Source organism: Notamacropus eugenii, chromosome 1 (assembly GCF_028372415.1).
Source record: "Notamacropus eugenii isolate mMacEug1 chromosome 1, mMacEug1.pri_v2, whole genome shotgun sequence".
Classification (NCBI taxonomy): domain Eukaryota; kingdom Metazoa; phylum Chordata; class Mammalia; order Diprotodontia; family Macropodidae; genus Notamacropus; species Notamacropus eugenii.
This window is the reverse complement of record NC_092872.1, coordinates 42,404,120-42,421,084: the sequence shown is the minus strand read 5'-3', so window position 1 is coordinate 42,421,084 and position 16,965 is coordinate 42,404,120. Positions and strand designations below refer to the sequence as shown.

General features: G+C 40.0%; 1 protein-coding gene across 11 annotated transcripts in view; it reads right to left on the bottom strand.

Moving 5' to 3' along the window:
* The window catches only part of TBC1D24 (TBC1 domain family member 24), a 40,838-nt gene extending 27,264 nt beyond the window's left edge, over positions 1-13,574 (bottom strand). For 3 of the 11 annotated variants that reach the window (XM_072597660.1, XM_072597635.1, XM_072597677.1), the window contains exons 1-2: positions 13,468-13,539; positions 3,786-3,875 (exon numbers count right to left, since the gene is read on the bottom strand). The gene's annotated coding sequence lies outside the window, so the exon portion shown is untranslated. Of the gene's footprint in view, positions 1-3,785; positions 3,881-7,644; positions 7,744-13,467 lie in introns of all 11 variants that reach the window. The other 8 variants (XM_072597641.1, XM_072597664.1, XM_072597625.1 and 5 more) reach the window with 5 other exon arrangements.
* Positions 13,575-16,965: the final 3,391 nt, after the last annotated feature.

The following is a 16,965-nucleotide window of genomic DNA, read 5'->3' as shown; positions in this document are numbered from 1 at the left end:
AAAGGAAAAATTTTTTTTCCCATTTCTGGTTCTTAAGTTTTCTTCACATGAAAACATACACTGTGCATATAATGCTGTTCCTCATCTTTTACCTATCTTGTTTATTTCAAAAAAAGATACACTCTCAGGGCTACACTGCAGTCAGGGGCATATCCTACCAAAAATTAGTGATCTCTGTAAGGCCAAATGTGCCTTCTGTATGAGAACCATTTTTCCTGCTGGTCACACTTTGTCAAACTAATAACCATCTCATCTACTTTTACCACTTGCATTTATTCTTTATGCCCACTGCTCCTACTCTAGTACAGTCCCTTATTACCACCCAACTAAATGAGAGCCATAACTTCCTACTAGGTCTTCTGGACACTACAAAAAATCATAGCTCTCTACTGCCTCACCAAAGTTCAGTGTTCTTTGACTGCCATCCAAGGCACTCTACAGTCTGGTCCCTTTCTAAACCTCATATTACCTCCTTTACATAAGCAATATGCTTCATTAAATTGTCTATTCTTGGAAAATGACATGCACCTTCATAGCTCCATGCTATTGTTCAGACTGTTCCCTATGCCTGGAATTCCCTTGCTCTCCTTTGCTGGCCAAATTCCTAACCAAGTTTTAAAACCTAACTCAAATCTTATTTCTTCCAGCTGCCCTGGTCACACATGCCTGGCTGATAATGACTTTCCGCCCAGGCTCTCCCATGACATTTGGTTATCATCTAGTGTACTCACTAACATAACATTATGAGATAATATTTGTGAAGCACTTGGCACAGTGCCTAGCACATAGTAGGTGCTTAATATTTGTTCCCTTTCCTTCCCCCATTATAATTATGTGTGCTGATAACTTATCCCAAAATCACCAAATTTGAGAACTGGAAGAGATTTCAGCCAGTTCAACCTATACATGAAAGAATCTCTGCTATGACAAATTTGGTAAGTGGTTGTACAGCTTCTACTTGAAGATTTCCAAGAAGGGGAAATCCGCCATCTCCTGAGGCAGTTGCATTCCACTTCTGGACAACTTTAATAATCAGGAAGTTTTTTCTGACATCACATCTAAACTGGTTTCTTTACAGCTTCCACCCACTTCCGTTGCTTATGGTTCTGCCCTCTGGAATAAACTGAACAAATCTAACCCTTTATCTAGCTCTTCAAATGCCTAAACACAGCAATCAAGTCACCTCTGAGCTTTCTTTTCTACAGACTAAACATGTCCAGTTCCTATGTCATGGACTCAAAGTCCTTCACCATTCCAGCTGCTCTCTTCTGGATATTCTCAAGCTTAAACTATGGCATTGAAAACTGCACACAATCTTCCAGATGGCATAAGACAAGTGCTGAGTACAGGGGGATTATCACTTCTCTGTTTTTGGAATCTATGCCCTTCCTAATGCAACCCAAGATTGCATTAGCTTTTTGGGCTGTCACATCATACTGATGATTTACAATCCACTAAAAGCTCCAGTAACTTTTCAGAACTGCTGCTTACCTATGCCTCCCCCATCTTATACCTATGGAGTTAATTACTGGCTAGACTTTACATTTTCTCTAGTGACTTTCCTCTCATTAGAATCAACCCAATGCTCTAGCCTAGAGGCATCAAACTAACTCCACCAGGTCACACCAGATTAAAATGTAATTAGGAAATGTTTAACAAAATAAAAATACAATATAACATATATAATGTCAATTTGTGTTTTTTTCTAAGACAGTATGTGGTCTTCAGGGATCCTTTTCTATTTGATTTTGATATCGCTTCTCTAGCCTGTCAAGATCCTTCCGGAATCTGCCTTTGTCATTCAGTGTGCTAGTTGTCTTCTTTCAGCTTTGTGTCACCTACAAATTTTATGAACATATCATCCATGCTTTTATCCAAGTCATTGATAAAAATGTTAAAAACAAGACAGGATTCAAGTAGTGATCCCTAGGGAACTTCACTGAAGATCTCCTTTTACGTTGAAACTGAACTATTAACAACTACTCTTGGAGTACTGTTAACCAAACTGCTCTGAATCCATCAGATTATACTATCATCTGATCCATATCTTTTCATCTTCTCCAAAAGAACAGCATGAGATACGTTATCACAAGTTTTGCTAAATTCTAGGTAAATACATATGTCCACAGCATTCCCTTTATCAACTAGTTTAGTAATCCTATCAAAAAAGACGACGTTATTCTAACATGATTTGTTCCTGATGAAGCCTCTATGGTTCTTTGTTCCTTTTCAAGATATTCACTGCACTCACATAGGATCTTTTTGAGAATATTCCCAGGAAGAGAAGTCAAGCTCACTGGCCTATAGTTTGCAGACTCTGTCCTCTTCCCTTTTTTGAAAATTAAGACATTTGCTCTTCTCCATTGTTGTAGTAGGCTCCCCATTTTCCATGATCTTTCAAATAACATTGATAATGGCTCTGCAATCACATCTGCCAGCTTTTTTTTAGGACATGAGGATGTGGTTCTTCTGAGGCAGGTGACTGAAATTCATCAAGGGTAACTAAGGGCTCTCTTATTATCTTTTTATTTATTTTGTTATCAATTCCCTGTTGAACAGAAGATGAGTATAAAAGAGTAACATCTCCAGCACAAAAATCATTCTCCTTGGCAAAGAAAACAAACAAAATAAGAACTGAGCAGATCCACCTTCTTTCTGCTGTTAGTGATCAGTGTCTATCTAGTCAGTCAGTCAGTCAAAAATTTACTAAGTGCCTACTATGTGGCAGGCACTGTGCTAAGTGCTGGAAATACAAAGAAAGGTAAAAGATGGTCCCTCCCCTCAAGGAGTTTATAATCTAACGGAGGAGACAACAAGCAAACAATCATGCATAAACAAATTATACACAGGATAATTAGAAAATAATTAACAGGAGGAAGGCACTATTGTTAAGGGAAATTGGGAAGGGCTGTAGAGGTAGGATTTTAGCTGGAACTTGAAGGAAGCCAGGGAAGTCAGGATGTTGAAAGGAAGATAGGGAACATTTTAGGCATGGGGACAGCTAGAGAAAATGCCCAGATCTGAAGTAAAGGTCATATCGCTTCTTTGATCCTCCTTTTTCTAATATAACTTTAAAAGCCCCCTTCGTTGTCATTAGTCTCCCTCACCAGCTTAAAATCATTCTGAGGTTTAATAATCCTGATACTTTTTATAGGACCATGCTACTTTTTTACTCTGTCTTCCATCTTCTGTTCTCTTGCTTCTATCTTGTGTACATTTCTTTTTAAAAAATTAACTTAATTTTTAAAAGTGAAGAAAATCTATTTTTCTCTCCATTTTTACCTTCACCCCATTAAAAAGAAAGAAAAACAAATCCTTGTAACATATATTCATAGTCAAGCAAAACAAATTCCCACAATGGCCATGTCCAGAAAATACACATCTCATTCTGCACCCCAAGCCTATCACCTCTATCAAGAGGTGGGTAGTACGCTTCATTACTGGAATTCAACCACTGGAATCATGGCTGCTCTTTGTTCTTAAATCTTTCAAAGTTCTTTGTCTTTGTAAAGTACACTTCTGTTTTAAAATCTAAATTGGTTAGAGAATTCACATCATCAGTCTCTCCAACTCCATGAAACCAAGTGAAAATTGGGAAAATCAATTTATTCTATTTTCTTATTGATTTCATTCCGTATCATCACTGACATTTTTGTAATAGCTTAAATCATATTTCATTTGTCTTGGAGTTAAGTTTGGAAATTCATCTTTCCTATAAACTACTCACTGCCTCTGAGTTAGTTTTAGAAGTTTGGTTCTCCTGCTAATCACTCTTCTTTTCTTACCTTAAGGAAATCTGTTTTCCTTGAAGGATGCAAGTGGATGCCACGGAGTCTGCTCTGCTATCCACGGCTGTGCTGTCCACTGTGGCTAAGCTGTCCTTGAAGGTGGATTCAAACAATGAAGATTTCTTAGTGACAGGTTGGAAGGAGAGGCTGTAATTGGCCCCTCATTCCTAACTTCCAGACAATCATACTGTATCTAATGCCTGTGATGTTTCAGATTGTGTAACTAATAACATTGTTTCCTCTATCTATGATGCTACAAGCTTTGTAACCAATCATATTGTTTTCCCTTCTATGATGCTCCTTCCTAGCTCTTGGATGTTCCTCCTTTTGTCCATAAAAACGATCTTTCTGACTTTATTCAAGGTCTTCTTGCTTGCTGAGGACCTAAGTGCTAGCCTTACCAATAAACTGGACATGTGTGGAACTTTATGCCTCTGTTTACCTTAATTTCAATTGTGGCTTATCTAAATCTTATATATCTCTCAATATCTAGCATAATATTTATACACAGTAGGTACTTAATGAATGAAGCAGAGAAGGTGATAAAAGTGGGTAAGATTAGTATGAGAAGGTCTATTGGATCCAGTCAAATTTTAATGCAGTGAATGTTGAATGAGAGAAGAGATGAGTTGAGGATTGGTAAGGGGTAGGGGTGGGAGAAGAAGGGAAGAGAACAGAGTAAAAAAATAAAAGGATTACAGATTTAGAACTTGAAGAAACTTTGAATGTCAACAAATCCAACCCCTCATTTTACAGTTGAGGAAATCAATGCCCCACAACCAGTTCAATGCCTTGGCAAAGGTCACACTGGTAGTAAGTAGCAGAGTTGGTATTTGCACCCATACCTTCTGAATGCAAATCCAATGCTCTTTCCATTGTACCACACTGCCTACCACACAATACCCAGATACATGATAGTAATATAGTAGCATAATAGATAAGAGCCTCAAATACCAGGCAAGGAAGTCTGGAAAGCATTCTTTAGGCAAAGTCCAAAATGAATTCTGAGGAGGGGAATAACAGGATAGAAAACAGTATGTTAGTAAGATTACTTTCACAGCAATATGTAGGATGATATGGAAGAGAAGAGACTGGCTAAAGGAAAGAAATCAGCTAAGAAGATGCCCAGGTATAAGAGGGGAACCGAAGACTAAGAAAGATATAATAAGTGCCACTGAAGAAGGTACAGAATGAATAGCTGGAGAGAGAAGGAATCTTGAAAAGTATAATGATGATGATGATGGTTAACATTTATATAGTGCTTATTATATGCCAGATACTGTGCTGAGCACTTAACAATCATTATTTCATTTAATCCTCATAACAACTCTGGGAGGTAGGTGCTATTATTACCCCCATTTTACACATAAGGAAACTGAGGTAAACAGAAGGGAAATGACTTGCCCAGGGTCACACAACTAGCACATATCTGACATTAAATCTGAACTCAGGTCTTCCTCACTCCAGGTTCAGTATTCTATCCACTGCATCACCTACTTTATACTACAGCATAAAGTCAAAAAAAGTCACAGAATTAGAATTAGAAGGAGGTTAAGGACCAATAAGCATTCATTATATATCTATTAAGAGCCAAGCACTATGCTGTCAAATGCTAGAAAGAGGACAAGGAGACTGATAATCAAGGAAAGATCAATAGATGCCAAGGAGGAGGTCACTGGTAACCTTTAAAGAAAAGAGATTTAATAGACTGATGGGAAAAGAGGTCAGATTGAGGTGAGAGGGGAGCAAATTTATACTCAGTTTTGAATTAAGATGGAATTTTGTGAAAGAAAGAAAAAAATGAAGAAAGGAAGGAAGGAGGCAACACACATAACACATATAGGAAACTTTATTTGATAAACTTAGCCTCAAAAGGTAGGAGGAGGCATGGTACTATAGTGTTGTTTTTTTTCAAAAAGCATTTTCCAAGGTAATAAAATACCTACATACATTTAAAGGCACAAGGCAAAGAATCAGTAGTCACTAAAGCGGGAGAAGACTGGAGAAGAATTTGTTCAGGCTGTTTTCAAAGAAATAAATCGTATCAACAAGAATATGGAAAAATACTCCACCTCACTAAAAATTAGAAACTGTAGATTAATTTTTAAAAGATTAAGATAAAGGAAAGTGGCAACTGTTAAGGGAAGTCAGGAAAACAGGAACACATGCACTGTTGATAAAGCTGTGAATTAGTCCAGATATTCTGGAAAGCAATTTGTAACTGTGTCCAAAAGTTACCAAACTGTACATGCCCTTGACCCAGTGATACCACTAATAGAGGTCTATACCCCAAAGAGAGCACAGAAAGAGGAAAAGGACTTTTTTCTATAAAAATATTTGTAGTAGTTCTCTCTCTCTTTTTTTTTTTTTTAGCAAAGATCTAGAAGCTAAGGTAGGGGGAGGGGGAGGATATCCACCAAGTGAGGAACTGCTGAACAAATAAATTATGGTAATAAAAATGTCAAGGAATACTCTTGTACCATATGAAAGGACAAAAGGGGTGGCTTCCAAGAAACCTGGGAAGAACCAATAAAGAGTGAAATGAACAAAACCAGGATAACAGTTTATATAAAAACACATTATAAAAGCAAACAACTTTGAAAGACTTAAGAACTCTGATCACTGTAATGGCTAAATGCAATTTGAAGAGACCAATGATGAGGCACGCATCCACCACCTGACAGGGAGGTGATGGGCTCAAGGTGCAAAATGAAATATACATTGTTGGACCTAAGTTAATGTGGAAATTTGTTTTGCTTGACTAGACATATTAGTTGCAAAGGTTTTATTCTTCATTTTCCTCAGTTTGGGAGGGGTAGGTGGTGAGGAGATAAAGAGGAACGAGGGATAAGATTGCCCAAAAAAGGAGATCAAAAATCTTTGAAACACAATTTTGAAATTCACAGAAGAGAAAAGAAGGAAAGCCAGAAGGAAATGGACAAATAAGACAGCTTTGAGAGATACACGCTGCATTTATTATATAACTGAAAAAGGAAAGCTATACGTAGAGATATGCAGTTTCACATGCAAGGCTGTCTTTCTATTCTACTATGTATATGGAAGTTCTCATTTTACTTGGTTCTTATTAAGTTCAGAATTTAAAAGGGGGACAATCCCATTAGTTACTACAGAAAATCCATTTTAGGATTAAATTGTGAGAGATCATTTATAAGAAATAAATGAAGACTGTTACACAATAAAGAGGTTCTATCAATAAAGAATCGATATTTCAGATGAGAAAAGCTGGGAGCAAGGAAAGAAACAGAAAAGTTGCTTCATGCCCAATCCTCTTCCATGTTAATGAATAAAAAAGCTTCCAGTGAAAGAGGCTGTGGGTAGTTAGGGATCTTCAAAGACAAAAGATTCAGAATGGTCAAGTATAGAGCAAACCAAGCAAGCCTTAGATACCTCACAAAAGACTATGTATGACCTGGTCAACTACTTTAGTATAGGAGGAAAATTTCCTTCTCTAGGGTACTTCTTACGGCAGATGCCAAAGTAAAGAATGCTGCTCTCAAAAGGAAACAACAGCCAGGTCACTAAAAGGTATCTAAGTTCTAACAGTGAAGAGGAACCTGATATTCACATGTATGAGATTAATACATGCTGCTCAATGCTGCAGCATGAGCTATAGAAATTTTTCAAATATTAATAGTGATTAGAATTCCACAGTAACTACCAGGTAGTTAATTACCATGAAACTCAATTCCCAGCCCTTTGCTGGTAGCTGACAATGAGGGCCACATGCCAGGTACAACATACATATAACCACTAATGAGGTGTTAGTCACAGAAAATGCAGGTCTGCCACAGGTAGGAAGTTCATACGAAGGGAAGGACATAGCTAATAGCCAAACCTGTAGGTTGGTCCACAGGATCCAAGACTGGAAATAGTGGCTGAGCCCCAAGCCCATGGTGTTAAAAGCAAGAAAAATCTTCTGGGTCCTCTGGAGATCCTACAGACAAGTAACAAGGAACAGGGCACATAGTAGGCACTCAACAAATACTCACTAGTTTCTGTTCAAGGACACAGAATGCTCCCAGTAAATAATCCTATAATTGCAAGAATTATCAAAGTTCCTTAGCTTTCATATCACATCCAAATCCTACCCATCTTGCTTCATGCCTCCTTTCCCCTACATTCTTAAGAATGAAAGACAATGAAATCCCTTTGAGAATCTCTTCTTAAATACTGTTTGGCATGTGAGTCTGCCTTTAGAATTTAATTTATTAAAAGACAGAACTTTTCTTTCAAGCCTCAATATAGTTAAATCATAACTTCTGGAGGAAGGAGACCATGACATATACCAAAGTTTGATAATATCCTTCCTGTTGAATGCGAGTCATCTGTTGGAAGAAGCAAAACCATCAGCTATCACCTTTTCAATCTATGACCGCAATGTGGGGATACAGGTTGAGAGCTCTGAAGCAATACAAACCTGTTGGGGAAATAACAGGCCTTTTCTCCCACCTGTAAGACATCTGACTCATTCAGGCACTGTGGTCAGTTTGGTTGATCCTTAGTCCACAAGTTAGCGTCTCAACCATTGCCCAGCACGGCCTCATCTGTGAGGCACCAGGAACAGCTTGGCTCCCTTTACTTATCAGTTCTACCAGGCTCTTAGCAAGCTGCCTAAGCAGAGAGGGATGATTTTATGTATCCTATCCTAAGGCGTATCCTTACATAATTTATTTTGATATAGATATAATCCAATCTCCATACAGATAGTTCTGCTTCTGCAAGACAAAGGAGAACAAAAGCCAACTAATCCTAAAATTCCACTTTCTTCCTTCTACCTGTCTTTCAAAGGAAGCAGTGATGGTGTGGTTGACATTGATGGGGTGCAGTAAATGGAAGCACAACTGGGCAGTACAACAGTGATCAAGAGGCCAAGACCAGGAAAACGGAGGAACTGGGGAAGACTGTATAGACAAAGTTGGGATACAGAAGATCTCAGAAGAGCTGGCTTGGCATCATGGCAGAGGAATTTTCCACTAACTAAGATAAAAACAAGATCTTAGAAAAACATATACTTCCTTGGGAATAAAATATCAGGGTATCTTTTAAAATCTTGAACATGGAAGAAAAACAACACAGGGAAATGAGACATGAAAGATTCCCCCAAGATTGATACCAGACAAGCTTCTATGAAACTGAGAGTTTGCAGCCATGGTGGTAGATACCTAATCACTACTATCAGGGAGGCTGAAGCTGGTAGATTTTTGAGTTCAAGGGTTCTGAGCTGCAGTTGGATAAAGCAGATCAGGTATCTTCACTCAGTCTGGCATTAATATGGTGGGCCTCAGGAGCAGGGAGTCACCAAGCTGCTTAAAGAGAGAAGTGGTTTAGGTCAGAAACTAAAGAGTCAAAGTTTCCATGATGATCAGTACTAGGATTGGACCCAGGAGTGCACTTCAAGTGTGAGCAAGATAGAGAGATCCAGGTGACAGAGGGTGAGGAAGAGAGAGAGAGAGAGACAGAGACAGAGAGAGAGAGACAGAGAGAGAGTGTTTTGGACTAAGGTTAAGATGACTTTCATCTCAGACAGGGGATTAAAATATCCAGTAGTGTTATACAGAATCTCTGATGAATGGATTAAAAGAGAACTTTTATAGGAGACAGAAAGAGTGTACATAAAACCAAGATGAAGCACAAAAGCAAGGATCTGTAAAAAACTGTCAGGAAGACTTAAGTCCAAAATATGACCTGTAGAAAATGCTAAAGGGCAAATGTTTTACTTGCACTGGGGACAAGAGCAACAAGGAAGGAATAGGCCTGTGATGGGGCAATCTTAGCAGATGGCAGAGAGAAAGCAGAGTTACTCAACTCCAATTTTTCTTGTTTCATCTATCAAGGAGAATGATCTCCAGACTGGAAAAGACAGAAAAATAAAAGTCAAGAGAAAATTGAAATTTAAGTAAAGAGATAATAGAGCACCACCTAGTTATTCTAAATAAATTCAAGTCACTAGCTTGGACAAATTATACTTCCAAGGTAATTGCTAAACTACTCTATGCTGTCTCTAAACATACAACTGGAAATGAGCAAATAATATCCGGATAATCAAATATCTCAGCTTCTGCAACTGGATGGGTTAGTTTGGTGGATGGATTAGTTTGACATCCACATTCAGCAAAATTTTATAAGAGAGGATCAAATGGATGATTTTCAAACTTAAGGAAGCAAAAATCATATTATAAGACAGCATGGGTCATGCGAAACTAACCTGGTCTCTTTTTTTGACAGAAATATTAGAATTATTAGAAACTGACAAAGACAATAGTATACATGGATTCAGCAGAGGATTTGACAAAGTCTCTCATGGTTGAAATTTTTTAAAAAAGGTTATGATACTACAATTCAATGTATCTGAGATTGGTTGAAAGACCTAACCCAAAAATGTCAGTTTGAAAGACAGTCTCTAGTAATGTGTGAATAGTTATATCCTTAGCCTGTCTCTGGGGCTTATTAATGACTTAAGAAACAAACATAACATATTAAAAATGTGTATACTGCATTAGGTTGAGAAGGACAGCTAATATTTAGATAACAGAATAGGGATTCAAAAGATATGACAGGCTAGAACAATGAAACAGACTTCAGAGGTAACTTCTTAAGGATGAATGTAAATTCTTATACAGTTTTAAAACACCCATTGCACAAGTACAAAATGCTGAAGATGGAGCTAGGCAGCAATTTATGTAAAATGAAACTGGTGAGCTTACTGGACTTTAAGGCTAATATCAATCAGTGTGACTGCTGTCCCCCCCAAAAAAGGAAATGGATCCTTGGGCTGCAATAATACAAGTAGATAGTGTCTAGAATAAGAGAGGTGACAGTATCACTGTGCTCTATGCTGATCAAACTAATTGTGCTCATTTCTGGGCACCACATTTTAAAAAGTATGAAAAAGTAGAGGCAGGTGACTCAAAACCATGTTATCTGAGTATCTATTTAAGGAACTAAGAATGTTTGACTTAAGAGGAAATTTAATGGAGACATGATAACCCTTCACAATTTTGAATGATGGCTCTCAATCTAAATATTTTAGTACACAGCAAGTGAAAGCAATATTACAAAGAAAAGGAATTAGTGTTATTCTGCTTGTCCTAGTCCAACAGGTAGAAATACTGAGAGGAATATCAGCTACAAACTGGTAAGAACTTCCTAACAATTAGAGCTGTTAAAAATGAAATGGACTATCTCAGGAGGTAATAAGTTCTCCAACACTCCAGGAATTTGGGCAGTGGCTGGATGACTACTTGACAGAAATCTTAAAGGGAAGATTCATCCATCAGACAAGGAGTTAGATTAGATAGCTTTCTAAGGTCTCTTTTAAGTATGATTTTATGAAGCAATATGAGATTAGCTAACATGCACAAATTCCATGTGAAATCTGTAGAAAGATATTAATTGTAAGGAGTTTGGATACCAAATGAAACATATAAAGAATATTCTCTAGATCTGAAATTGAAAACTCAAAGCAAAGGTCCTATAAGGGCCTGATAAGACAGATTTCAAAAGACTAAGTTAAAGGACCCAAGAGGAATGAAAGATAAAGACAAAAAAAAGCCTGACTACCAGCCCCTACTCTGACCTGTGCTGGTCAGAAAAAGTAGTCATTCCTGGAACTAATCTCATCATTAATAGGCATACCACACCAAAATGATTTAAAAAAAAAAACCTGCCAATTATCTATCGAGCTACTAGCCTTTATCAGTGTCAGCCCAAGGATAAGAGAGTCAGTTCAGGGTGAGGTGGGCAGGAATAGGAAACTCAATGCCAAAAGCATGTTGATCTCTCTCTGTCTCCAAAGTAGTTTCTATTTTAGCAAGGATGACAGGATCAGTATGAGTTGTATGTATAGTTTACAGTCCGATTAAGGTACAGTTTCCTCTTTTCGAGCTTCAGTTTAATTTGTTCAATTTGTCCAAAGTCCTCAAAGATTACCATGAGTTTCTGGCATTGTGCCCACATCCAGGAACAGCTAATAGTAAATACATAAAGGATAGAAACAAAGCTTCCTAGTATCGGTGAGTCTTGGTTTTACAGAAGCCCATCTGCTCAGGAAGAAAATTTCTCTAGATTCTACCATCCAGAGATACTGTTGATTTAAGTATGGAGTTCTCAAAATTCTCATATCTACTCTGACCAGCACCAGATCTATCCCCACTGAAAGGGCAGGGGAAAGAATAAACCCAAAATAAAATGTGGAAGTTAAATCAAGGAGCAACTCTTGATGCCTGAGGCCTTCCAGTCCTACTGAGCACCCACAGTGTCAGCCTGAGATGGAACTTTCACTGCTGTTGGTCTACCCAAGTAGCTTTCCTTGGAAGGCCTACCCATAATCACTTAGGTTTTGGTTTTTTTTTAACCCTTCAGGTTAATTCTTGTTTCAGGTCTCATTTCCGTACTCCAGATCAAGGCATCTGCTTCCTCAATCTCCCACTCTGCCCCAGGTTATCCTTTTATCTCTTTCTGGAGGCTCTAAACATAAATCACTGGGGAGAGTCAGGAAGGAAGATAACACCTACCCCACTTCTGAAACCAGAGCAATAAGTCCCTCCTTCTGAACTTTTGAAAAAGGAAACCTGCTCTGAAAAGGACCAGAAGATGACTGACAACAGTTCTCAATTACTGAGGGGAACACTGGTCTCATTTAAGGAAGGAGATCTACTGCTTTTAGATGGGGTCCTTGGAGCAGGTATTAGATATGACACCTGTCCATCCAAGGGGCTTCCCCACCTCAGCAATTAAAGAATTTGATCTTCTCTTTTAAGGGCATCACAAGAATAAGCCCTACCCTCTGACTAATTCATCAAGGGCAGCTGGTCATGCCGAGTGTCTGACCATTCATACTTGAATCAGCCTCTCTCAACTCGGAAGATTCCAAGGGTTTCGAGAGATTCCTTGCTTTTTTGGGACAACACCTAAGTTTTCAGGGTCCTGTGAATACCCAGAAGCTGCTGTCTTGAGGAAACTGCAAATGACCTGACCTGATAGGTTATCTGACTGTGCAGTTATTTAACTGCTCAAGCCTGTTGATTCAAAGCCTCTTTTCCCCTTCAGGCTATTGGACAAACACTCATAACACTCACACAGAGCTCCTTGGATTAACCCGCACTTGTCACCCGTGTTTCCACAACAGACCCTGGCCAGGCACAGGATTTGGTGGATGTCTGGCCCCATCTGACAGCTCTGCTCTGTTCTGCCAGGCACTGTCCCGCCCCACACGGATGAAGAAGACCTCTCCAGTGCCAACCCCCGGCTCCGTGGGGTCCTCCCCCCACCCCACCCGCATCGACATCGACTCCCCCACCCCCACCCCCACCCGAGCTCCCTGGTCACCTACGTTTCTCCCCATCGAAGCCCCGACCTTCTCTCAAGCCTACCCCACACCACATGCTCCCCATATCCCCCTCGTCTCTCGCTAACACTCTTGCCCTCTGTGCCCCCCAACGTTCTGCTGTGAACCCCTCCTTGCCTCACAGTTCTCAAGGCCTCCACATCCCCCCTCGGACCCCCTGAAGCCCCCAGCTCCCCTGAAGCGTCGCCACGCCTACACAATCTACCACCCATCAGGGCTCCTTTTGCCTCTTCTCTGCCTTCCCACTGGCACCTGGAGCCCTGAAACCCCCACTGTCGAGACCCCCATCCCCTCGCTCCCCCAGCGCCTCACCCAGCTCCAAAGGTCCGCTTTCACCTCGGCTCCCGGACCAACAGCGGGCAGCCCGAACGCGCAGGCGCCGTTTAAACTCGCCCCGCCCCCGCCCCGCCCCGTGCCGCGCACGCGCCGCCCACGGGCTCTCACAAAGCGAGCCTGACTACCTGGGCTCGAGCATGCGCATTACTAGAATGCTTCCCTTCGCCAGGGTGCTGTTGCGTGGAGAGAGCATGCGCGGCTCTGCGGGAGCCAGCCACCGGGACGTGGTGGGTGGTGGTTGGAGACGCAGTGGAAGCTTTGGGGAGTGGGGAGGGGGACGAACAGAGAGGGGCCTCGGAGACCCCAGGTGGAAGGGGGTGGGGAGGACACAGCCCTCTATCACACAGTTGTCCCCCCTTTCTCCTCCAAAAGTTCCTGAAGATAATTGGCATGGGGCTCTGAATCTCCAGCTAGAGACTGTGTGGTAGGGAAGCCTGCACTGGAACGTGGAAAACCTGAGTCCGAGTATGCTACATTTCAGCCGCGTGACTTTCAGCAAGTCACTACATTCTGGTCTTCTGTTAGCTCCCAAAATGAGGTGGCTTCACCTTTTTTGAGTTATGGACCCCACTGGAGAATCTGATGAAGCCTATGGACTCCTCAGAATAATTTTTAAAAAGCATAAAATACATAGGATTACAAAAGGAAATAATTGAATTAGTTATTAATTTTTTAAAATGACATATCTGTCCTCAAGGAACTTATGTTTTGATTTTATCTTTTTAGTGTCTAGCGTAATGCCCGGGACACAATAGATGTTTAATAAATGTTAATTAATAGAAGAAACAAAATTCGCACAATTATAGTGCAAGGATGAGTGTGATAAGTGCAAAAAGAAATGTGTAGGTAAAGTGCTAGAGGAAATTTGAGGAGAGTCAACTGGGGATTAGTGGTTTAAGGAAAGACTTCATGAAGGACATGTTTCCTGAGTTCCGTGTTAAAGGAGGAGAAGGATTTCATCAGATGAAATTGTGAAGGGACTCCATTCCAAGAATAGGAATACCATATATTATGTGAGTAAAGGCACGATCCCAGAATGAGCAGGACTAGAAGAGGGGACAGGAAATCTGCCTGGACCAGAGCAGATAAAGGAAAAAATATGAGATGTTTGGAAAGGTATGTTGAAGCCAGCTTGAGGAGGACCAGGATCTGGCATTTGTACTTTTCTGGCTTTTCCTTCTTAATCATCATAAAGGAACTGGCCGAAAATAACCACTGACCAGTGTCCATAGGGAACATTTGTTTGAAGTAGGCAGTGTCTGCGGTGACCACTTCTACCAAGAAGAGAGTGTTTGTAATGACCACAGTGCCCAGTGTCCACAGTGCCCATAATGCTTATTATGTTTGCAGTGATCACAGGCTCTGAAGTGCCCACAGCAATTATAGGGTCTTCTTAGACCAGAGTGACCTTGGACATGTGAGGGAGTGTTAGGCTGCTTCGTGGGGAGCCACTTCTCATCACAAAATGAATGATGTGGACAAAGAGATGTCAAAGAAGGAAGAGACACATAGATTTATAAAGACACAGAAATAGACATAGAGATGCAAAAAGGGAGAATAGATTGGAGGGGTATGTTGGGGACTTGCTTAAAATTTTCTGCTTCCTTTAATTATAATTTCCTATTGGGGTGGGGCACATAGGCTGAAAGACATGGCCGGATGCTCTCTGCCCAACATCTGGAGATGGTACCCCTGCCCTTTCACCAAATAGCAATTTTTGATGTGCCCAGACTTTGTCCTGCTCAGCATTTTTTAAGCACTGAATTGTCATGGGAGGAGATGGGGATCTCTCCAAAAGTAAGGAGAGTAGAACAAGAGAATGACCAGAGGATTCATGGACTAGGATCTTGCCCTAAGAGGGGACCATGATGGGAAATGGTGATTAACTGTGAGAAGGACATGGGAGGATGGGATTGGGAGTCTACTGAGAAGGCTCAGAGAATCTTCATCATCATTATGGTGGTGGAAGCATGAATGAAGGGTTTTTATGTCTAATGGAATAATTGAACATGTGAATGAGTCTTGGTTTGGTAAGGGGTATCTTCTGTTAAAAACTCACAGAGACAGAGACAAGGGACACAGAAGTGTGTGTTGTTGCTTTTGTTGTTATTAGCATTTGGGAATTAAATCTATGATCACAAAACCAGCATAGCTTCATCAAGAACAAAACATGCCAATCTAACTTCTTTCTTTTTTTTGACAAGGTTACTAAATTAGATACTAGAGGTAGCATGGTATAATGGATAGAGATCAGGCCTCAAAGTCAGTAAGACATGGATTTAAGTTCTGTCCAACTGGCTATGTGACCTTGGGCAAAACATTTAACCTCTAAGTGCCCAATCAACAATAACTTTACAAGTTGTTGATAGGCATCTCTTGGCTGTTCCTGGAACAGAACACTCTATTTCCTAATTCTGAGGATTTTCACTGGCCTTTCCCCATACCTGGGATGCTCTCCTCCTTTGTCACTTCCTTTTGACTTCCCTGCTATCCTTCAAGCCTCAGCTAAAGTCCCACCTTCTGCAAGAAGCCTTTCTGAATTTTTCTTAATGCAAGTGCCTTCCCTCTGATGATTACCTCCACCTTATCCTATATATATATATATATATATATATATATATATCTTGTTTTTACAGAGTTGTTTGAACATTTTCTCTCCCATTGGAGAAGCTGTAAGCTCCTTGGCAGCAAGAAGTATCTTTTGCCTTCTGTCTCTCTCTGTCTCTCTCTCTCTTAGCACAGGACCTCTCACATAGTAGTGAGTTAATAAATGTTAGTTCCCTGACTAGAGGGAATTCCTTATTGAGATTTCCCTAATCTGACAAAGTCATAGTCTCAGTTTAAGATTAGAACTGTTAGAACTCCCTAGACACAATATATTTGAATTTCAGCTAGACAAAACAAAATTTCTCATGATAATCATGTGAGCAAGATGGATAGATGTAGACTAAATGATAATATAGTTAGATAGATAAACATCTGGTTGAACAACTTGGCTGAAAGAGTGGTGACTAATGGGTAGATCTCAACCTGGAAGTATGTCTATAATGGAGTACTGCTCTTTCTTTAGCTTGTTTTAATAAACCGTTTTTTTTTTTTTTAAATTGGCTTGGATGAAGGCCTAGATGGCATGCTTGTCAAATCTGAGCATTACAGGAAGCTGGAAAGGATACATAATATGCTGATAGCAGAAATGGGATCCAAAGAGATCTTGACAGGTTGGAAAGATGGACTGAATAGAATTAAGATTTAATTTAATTGGGTTAAATGTAATCCCATTTGGGTTAAAAACAATCAACTGCACAAGTTTTAAGATGAGTCTAGACATCATGGCTATACAATCATTGTTTGGAAAAGGACCTGGAGGTTTTAGTGAACTGCAAGTTTAGCAAAAAACAGTGATGAGGTAGCCCCCAAAACTCATGTGATTTTAGGCTACTTTGGTAAAAGCACAGTGTCCAAGAGGTTATAGTT